Here is a 7812-nt window from a genome sequence, read left to right on the forward strand (position 1 = left end):
CTTGTTTATTAGAGTAATTCTGTGTTTTGATCCTTATTGGATATTGTTTAGAGTTCGTCCAAAGGACTAAAGAAAACATTATAGTTATTTTCTAATCTGGTCAAAAGACCGTTCGTATAAAAAAGGTTAAAAAAAAGAGAAATAATTATTACTTTGCTCTATACTCTTTTAACGAGTTATTTTTATTATTAAAGTTTAATTTATATTTTTTTTATAATTTTATCAATACAATTTTTTTGTTAGTTTTTTTATATATTAGTTTTAATATCAATTATAATAAAATGACTTAATGTATGTTTAAAGAAAGAAAAGAATGAGGATGTGTTAAAGAGTTATTAAGGAGGGAATAAAAGGGAGGTAAGTGGTGTGGGATTGTGCGGAAAAAGGGGTCATCAGGACAATAAAAGGAAGAGATGATCAAAGGTAGGGAGGGCGGCTAAATGGCTCGTGTGTCAACAGACGTTATGGATTTGGATGGTATCATGTTCATCATTATAGTGTTGTTCTTTTGTTGGTGAATTCCCATAGTTTATTGTTGTTGTTCCTGAGCCGGATGTTGGGATGGGACTCACCCCAATGGGAGTCGGCAGAGCTGGTCGGCGATATCAAGACATCTCAGGCTGCCTAAGAGGGACACATAACAATATGGCGCCCAAACCAAAGAAACCATAGGGTTTGTAGAAGTTAGGAAGTGTATTCCATCGAGACACTTGGAAATAGACCACTAGAAGTAAAAGAAAATAGACCAACATTACTACTTTGCGTTTGGAACGACGAATTCAAAGGGTTTTTGTAGCCATTCTGGACAGGTGCCAGAACTTGATGTACAAAAACGTTTGGAGCCCGTGTTTTACATGGAAAGTATGTGATGAAAAATACAGACCAAGATAGTTTGTGACCCGCCGATCAGAAGGTTAAGCGGTTTCGCACAAATTATCTTGGATAGATGGCAGAGAATAGTATCCGTTTGAAATTTAAAAGTGACACAGATTCATTAACAGGATATCCGCTCTGGATCTAACCAGAGGACAGATGTATCCGTTTAGATGATCTGGGAAAGCTGTAACGTCTTCGGTGGGAGGCGTTATAGTGCACGTATTAAATTGTTGTTTTTTTATTTTAATTTTGTGTTAATGTTTGATTGATCCATCAGTTCCATAAAGACCATAATAGCCTGCAACCGCACACACCACTCCTCTCCGAAAAAAACCTCCTGTAAAGACAGATAAAAATATTTATAATTAGAATTGTGTTTAAATTGTATTTTTTGCGTTGATAAAAAGTTGTAATGAGTACAGGGACTAGGTCCAAAGTAAAAGCTAAAAAGAGAGATAGACCACTGTTATTTGATTTAAATAGAACTATAGATAATTCAGAAGGAAAGAAAACAAAGGTAGCCAGTGACTCAACAGAAATGTCTGAAGAAACACCTACAGGTGGCAGTAACGTCCATGATTTTTCAGAGACGATAAATAGCCGAACCCCCATCATGAATTCCCTAGGACCTGTGTTCTTGCAAAGTGCCTTAGAGCAAAATAGAAATGTGCAGAATACAGACCAAATAAAGGCTTTAGAGAATTCAGTTCAGTCTGTCCAATCTGAAATGAACGAAATTAAAAAGGCATTAAGCAAATTATCGATTAATATGCAGAAGATCGTTCAAAATACGGTCCAGCCTACACAACCTCTTGCGAATGTGCCAATAGCTCTAAATTCAAACACCAATATAGCTCAAAATGTTTCAGCCCGAAACAACGATATTCCTAATCGTTCTCATAGCAATACCGTTCCAAACAGCGACGCTCCAACAACTTCCAATAATAGTTTACCCCCAATAAGTACGGGTAGACCACTGCCCATTGAACCAACCAAGGGAATGAATATCGTTCGTATAAATAAACTGGGACTAAATTTTGATGGTAGCTCAAATGGTCTGGGTGTAGAAGATTTTGTTTACAGACTTGAGTATTACCAAAAGCAGTATAAAATACCCTGGACTGAGATAATTAGGGATTTCCCACTATTGGTTTCCGGTAGAGCAGAGTCGTGGTATTGGCTCTTTCAAAAGACCCATCAATTTCATGACTGGGAGGAACTAAAGTACAGTCTATTGAGTCAGTATCAATCGTCTCGCTCTAATTTTGAGATTCTCACTGACCTAGCCCAAAGAAAGCAACACGCTAATGAGTCGGTAGATAGCTTCTTTCACACAATGGGTCAAATCAGAACAAAATTGGTTCAACCAATTTCAGAATTTGATATGATCAAGATAATGAAAAAGAATATAAAAGAAAATATCGGGAGAATTGTCTATCCAATACAGGTCACCTCTGTTGAGCAACTCCGAATCGAGTGCAACGAGGCTGAAAAAAACTTCTTGAGGCGAGAAAATAAACCAGCCTTTACAACATCTCGTCCAATTAGGCAAGTTAGTGAACTTCACGAGGAAATGGACTTAGTGACAGAACAATCATACGCAGATGAAGAAATTGAAGTGTCCGCTGTCCAAAATGATAGGCGATTAAAACCGCAGCTGACTTGCTGGAATTGTAGAAAAACTGGACATGGTTTTCGTGAATGTGAAGAGACCACGAGATCCCTTTTTTGCTACAAATGTGGTAATCCTGGAACTACAACACCAAAATGTGGTATTTGTCAGCAGGGAAACTACAAGAAGGGCGTAGAGATGGAAGGGGGCTCGCGTCCGAATTACAACCCCGGAAAGTAATCTCTCCAAACATTAAACTCCAGCACAATAATGAATGTTATAACGCAAAATCCTACGCCCAAAGAAGACATCAAATTCCGCTTGATGAGCGTCGGAAAAATTATGATGAAGTTAGGGATAGAATCTTCGGAGAATTTGATTATCCAAAATACTGTAAAAAAATTCCCAAAGTTCGTCAAAAATTTAGAGATAAAAGAAGAAATTTTAAAATAATTGTCGAAGTCATAAACCGAAGCAGTAATAGAAATGATCCGAGACCTTTTGCAGATGTTGAAATCGAAGGAATCCGATTAAAAGGGTTGCTAGACTCAGGGGCCTCAGTAAGTTTAATGGGAAAAGGCTGTAGGGAAATTATACAAGAATTAGGCAAAGAAGTAGCACCCATATTTTCAAATGTAAAGACTGCGGCTGGAAATCAGCACCGAATAATCGGTAAAGTAAAACTAAAAATCAAATATAACGAGCTTGAAAAGGATATTGAATTATATCTATGCCCTGACTTGGAACGAGAGATATATTTAGGGGTTGATTTTTGGAAATTATTCCACGTTGCCCCTGAGGTAATTAGAGTGGATGAACTGAAGGTAGAACAAATTCAAAATGACATGGTTAACGGGGAGAATTATAAATTAAACCCCCATGAGTTAACACCACAGCAACAGGAAAGACTAGGAAAACTAAAGACGGACCCAGACAAGGTAAAAGCCATTAAAAAGATCGCAGAACCACGTAGCGCAAGAGAAGTTAGAAGCTTCTTAGGGACAGCGGGGTGGTATAGGCGTTTCATTAAAGATTTTGCCATCATCTCCGCTCCACTTACCGATACCCTAAAAAAGAGTAAGAACTTTAAAATCACGGAGGAAGCTAGAAAAGCTTTTGAAGCATTAAAAAAGGCTTTAACATCTGCCCCAGTCCTTCGCCATGCGGATTTTTCAAAACATTTCTACATTCAATGCGATGCTTCGGAATGTGGAATTGGGGCTGTGCTATATCAACTAAATAATAAGGGGGAAGAACACCCCATAGCGTTTTATTCGCAAAAATTAAATTCCTGTCAACGCAATTATAGCGTGACAGAAAAAGAATGTCTAGCGGCAGTGATGGCTATCAAAAAGTTTCGACCATATGTGGAATTGATGCCATTCACTGTAATAACGGACCACGCTTCTTTAAAATGGCTTATGTCCTTAAAGGATTTAACGGGAAGACTAGCTAGGTGGTCATTACAATTGCAGGCATTTAATTTTAATATAGAACACCGGAAAGGAAGCGAGAATGTTGTAGCGGACATGTTGTCGAGGGCTCCAGTTGCCAATGTTAGCGAAATCACGAAAAATGACTACTTAGATTTTGAAACCCTGGAATTCGAGAGTCAAGAATATCTTGATCTCATTAAAACTGTTACCGACAACCAAGAAAAGTTGCCAGATTTAAAAGTAGAAGATGGGTATGTTTTTAAAAAGGTACTACCTAGCTTGGAAGAAAATGAGGAACTCACATGGAGGTTATGGATTCCCTCAAGTATAACCTCGGAAATAATAAAAAAGCCCATAATTCTATGACGTCTGCACATGGCGGGATAATAAAGACCCTTGAACGTATAAGACGATTCTTCTATTGGCCTCGAATGACCGTTCAAGTGCGTGAATACGTAAGGAACTGTCAGGTTTGTAAGGAAACCAAAGCTAGCAATCAGCATATGATGCCCAGTATAGGAAAGGAGGTAGTAACTGATAGGCCGTTCCAAAAGCTGTATATAGATTTTTTAGGAAAATACCCAAGATCGAAAAAAGGTAATGCATACATTTTCATCGTTGTGGATCACTTCACTAAATTCACCTTTCTCAAAGCAATGAGGGAGGCAACCGTCGGCAACGTGATAAAATTCCGTGTCGATGAAATTTTTTATAAATTTGGTGTCCCCGAAGTGATCCACAGCGATAATGGTGCGCAGTTTACCTCCAAAATGTTCAAAGAGCTGATGGAAACTTATCAAATAAATCATATGAAAACAGCCATATATTCGCCACAGTCCAACGCATCGGAACGTGTGAACCAGTCGGTAATTTGTGCCATTCGGGCATATCTCGATAAAGATCATAGAGACTGGGATATGTATTTATCCGAAATAGAATGTGCATTGAGAAATTCTATACACACTTCGACTGGGGTTACGCCGTTCTTTGCGTTGTTTGGCTTTCATATGTACTCAAATGGACAGGATTATAGCTTGGCAAGGAAATTGAAATCCTTAACCGACCATGAGCTCAGTAATATGGATAGATCAAGTAAGCTAGAACTCATAAGAGCCAATATAAAAGAAAATTTACATCGAGTTTACATAAAAAGTTCTGAAAAATATAATAAACGTGCAAGGGTGTGTAAATTTCGACCTGGACAAGAAGTCTACCGGCGAAATACCGTCTTATCCGACTTTTCGAAAAATATTAATTCAAAATTCTGCAAAAAATTTGTTAAAGCCCGAATTGTCAAGCCCGTTGGACAAAACATGTATGAACTCGAGGATATGCAAGGAAAATCCATTGGTATTTACCATGTCAAAGACATAAAGAATTAGTGCTATATAGATTTAAATTCCGTGATAGACAAGTGCATTATTAGAATTAGGTTGACTTAATTACATGTTGTGCTTGTCCCATTCATATATTTACCTCTATAGTGCAATATACATTACGTCTGTGATATAACCAAATGTACCTGATTTTCATATAGAAGTGATTATTTAATGATTTATACCCTACCTCGTAATTATGCATCTACGCCCGAACTATACCTCCAATAAGATTCTACAACCTATAATCATAGCACCTCACTATTAATACCCTATTTGGTAATTAGATATCAATATTTTGACTTACGTAATCTTCCGACTTATTCGCGCATGGGTGACCAGATTTCTGTTCCAATTTTTTTTACCCAGTCGACTGACCTGTAAATACACACCAAGTAAGGACTTATGTGATAGACAAAAAAAAAATATACTTCCCTAAATTAAAAGTAAACTCAGAGCCCGGCTTAATCTCAGGGTGTGAGAGTTCCCCACATTGGGCTTGATCCCGGACGTCACATAGTTCGATACAGCCCGCACACCAGTCCTGCCTTCGGGCCTTGTCAGCCCTGGAGTTTTGTTGCGGGCCTTGTAAACGAAAAATCCCAAGTCGACAGCAAAAAGAAATTTACGTGGAAGGGCCTTAGAAAGTGGCCTTTTCGCCTACATGGTGGCCACCAACCATGAAAAACCACTAGCTTCCAGTATGCGCTAGAGTTGGGGAAGCCAGCGGTAGCTATAATGAACACTCCCGGATGGGCAGGCCACTGTAATGCCTCTCGTGACCGCCGTGTTCACTAAGTTTTTTTTGTTTTCTTTTATGGGGGAGTAAATAATGGAGACAACTGGGCACTGAAAAGGGGGTAAACATAGTGCCAAGTCTGTTTAGCCATGCCCAGGTGCCGTTTTGCTTGTTTTTTTTTTTTTTGATTCGTTGGGGTGTAATGGTTTGTCGTTGCACCCTTTATAAAATATGGATGGACAACTGGATTGTCATGCCATCAATCCATTGCCCACACTGATCGAAAGCCCAACATGTGAAATACAGGAAACAATATTCTCCATCATAGGAAAACCAAATAAACGCTGGGGAATACTTGCTTCTATTGAAAGAATTTAATGTTTCCTGCATCTCATCATGGGGGCCATACCTGCAAGAAAAAAGCTGAAAAGAAAGAAAAAAATATTAATAAAAATTTTAATAATTAAAACTGGAACGATGCCGCTTGGTGTTGGCTGTTGGTGTTTTGCGTGATTTTGACTTCTTCGTAATTTTGACATTTGGGTCATATGGTGAATCTAAGTCTCCAAATTTTAGGAAGTGTTCGGACAAACGAAAGATCCGTGTCGGTAAAACAGAGCGTAAAAAAATTGAATGATACAGTATTATCGGCAAAAGGGGTTGTTTTTAAGAGTGAAAGTTACTCTTAAAAGGTTCGGAGAAAATGGGATTTCAGAATGTTGCAAAGGGTTTGTTGCAGATAAACCTAGAGGGGGACGACTGGTTTTAGGAAAAAAGGGACAAATCTTGAGGGCTAGGAAAATGGCTAGTAATGGAAAGGAACCATTTTTGTTCCCGAACCTATAAAAGGTAGTACTGATGGGAAAAACAGATTAGTTATTTAGTGGTGTTGAGCTAAAAAGCCTTTTTTTTAACATATAATCGAAATATATTGACATTTTTATTGGTGAAAAAAATCTTTTGTTTTGTGAAAAGAAAAAAAAAAATAAACGTGTAATTGGAAATTAGGTGACTGTGAGGGAGGAGAGAATAAGCCTTAAGTGTCAAAGGTTAATTAAACCGTTTCTTAAATATACTCCGACAAACAAATAAGGTCAGAGTCGGGTACAGACAGCGATATCTTGTGGGCAATATTCACATTAACACCACTGACCGACATTCGTACTTAAAGTGGTAAGTCAACTGTACCCAACGATATAGTGTCACCCGAGTACCATCTATGGGTGGACTGACACATTGAATTAACTCTCCACTCGTCAGTTTAAAGCTCAGCACCCAGAAAATACCCAATATATTTCCAACTTTGATTCTATGCTGTGAAGTCTCCAACCTGTTTTTTTTAACGTCACAGTGTTCCGGGATTACATATAAACCTCTAACTATTTAAGTAATTCCAACCCAACGAATTCTTATTCTGACTAATGTTAAAAGGTTGCGGATGTGACGAAGTATTATTAGACTTCATCAGGATTTGAATGGTCGTAGAGGTGACCCTGGAGTATAAGACACATTAACAATTACAAACACATACAACACATAAACACATCACGAATTTTATTAATTTTTTTTTCGACAACCAATTTTCATATTTTTAAGTTTTTTTTTATTTATTCCTCTATGTGTATTTATTGTTTATTTGAAATTTATTTATGTGATCTACTGTTAGAGTTAGGTATATCAACTTAAATGTTTTATTGAGTTTTTATTTGGACATTATTAGTTTATGTTCCTAGTAGGCAAGTTTTGAAACTATTCGTCGGATCCCCTTTGAGT

The 7812-nt window shown here is 37.7% G+C and overlaps 1 long non-coding RNA gene across 1 annotated transcript; it reads right to left on the reverse strand.

The window, feature by feature from the left end:
* Positions 1-264: 264 nt before the first annotated feature.
* On the reverse strand, positions 265-7330 carry LOC131806911 (uncharacterized). Its single transcript, XR_009344222.1, has 3 exons — positions 5608-7330; positions 884-1213; positions 265-724 (listed from the first exon to the last, which is right to left on the reverse strand). It is a non-coding gene; the product is annotated as an uncharacterized LOC131806911 (long non-coding RNA).
* Between the last annotated feature and the right edge of the window lie 482 nt (positions 7331-7812).

The sequence above is a fragment of the Musca domestica genome, unplaced genomic scaffold (assembly GCF_030504385.1).
Source record: "Musca domestica strain aabys unplaced genomic scaffold, Musca_domestica.polishedcontigs.V.1.1 9, whole genome shotgun sequence".
NCBI lineage: Eukaryota > Metazoa > Arthropoda > Insecta > Diptera > Muscidae > Musca > Musca domestica.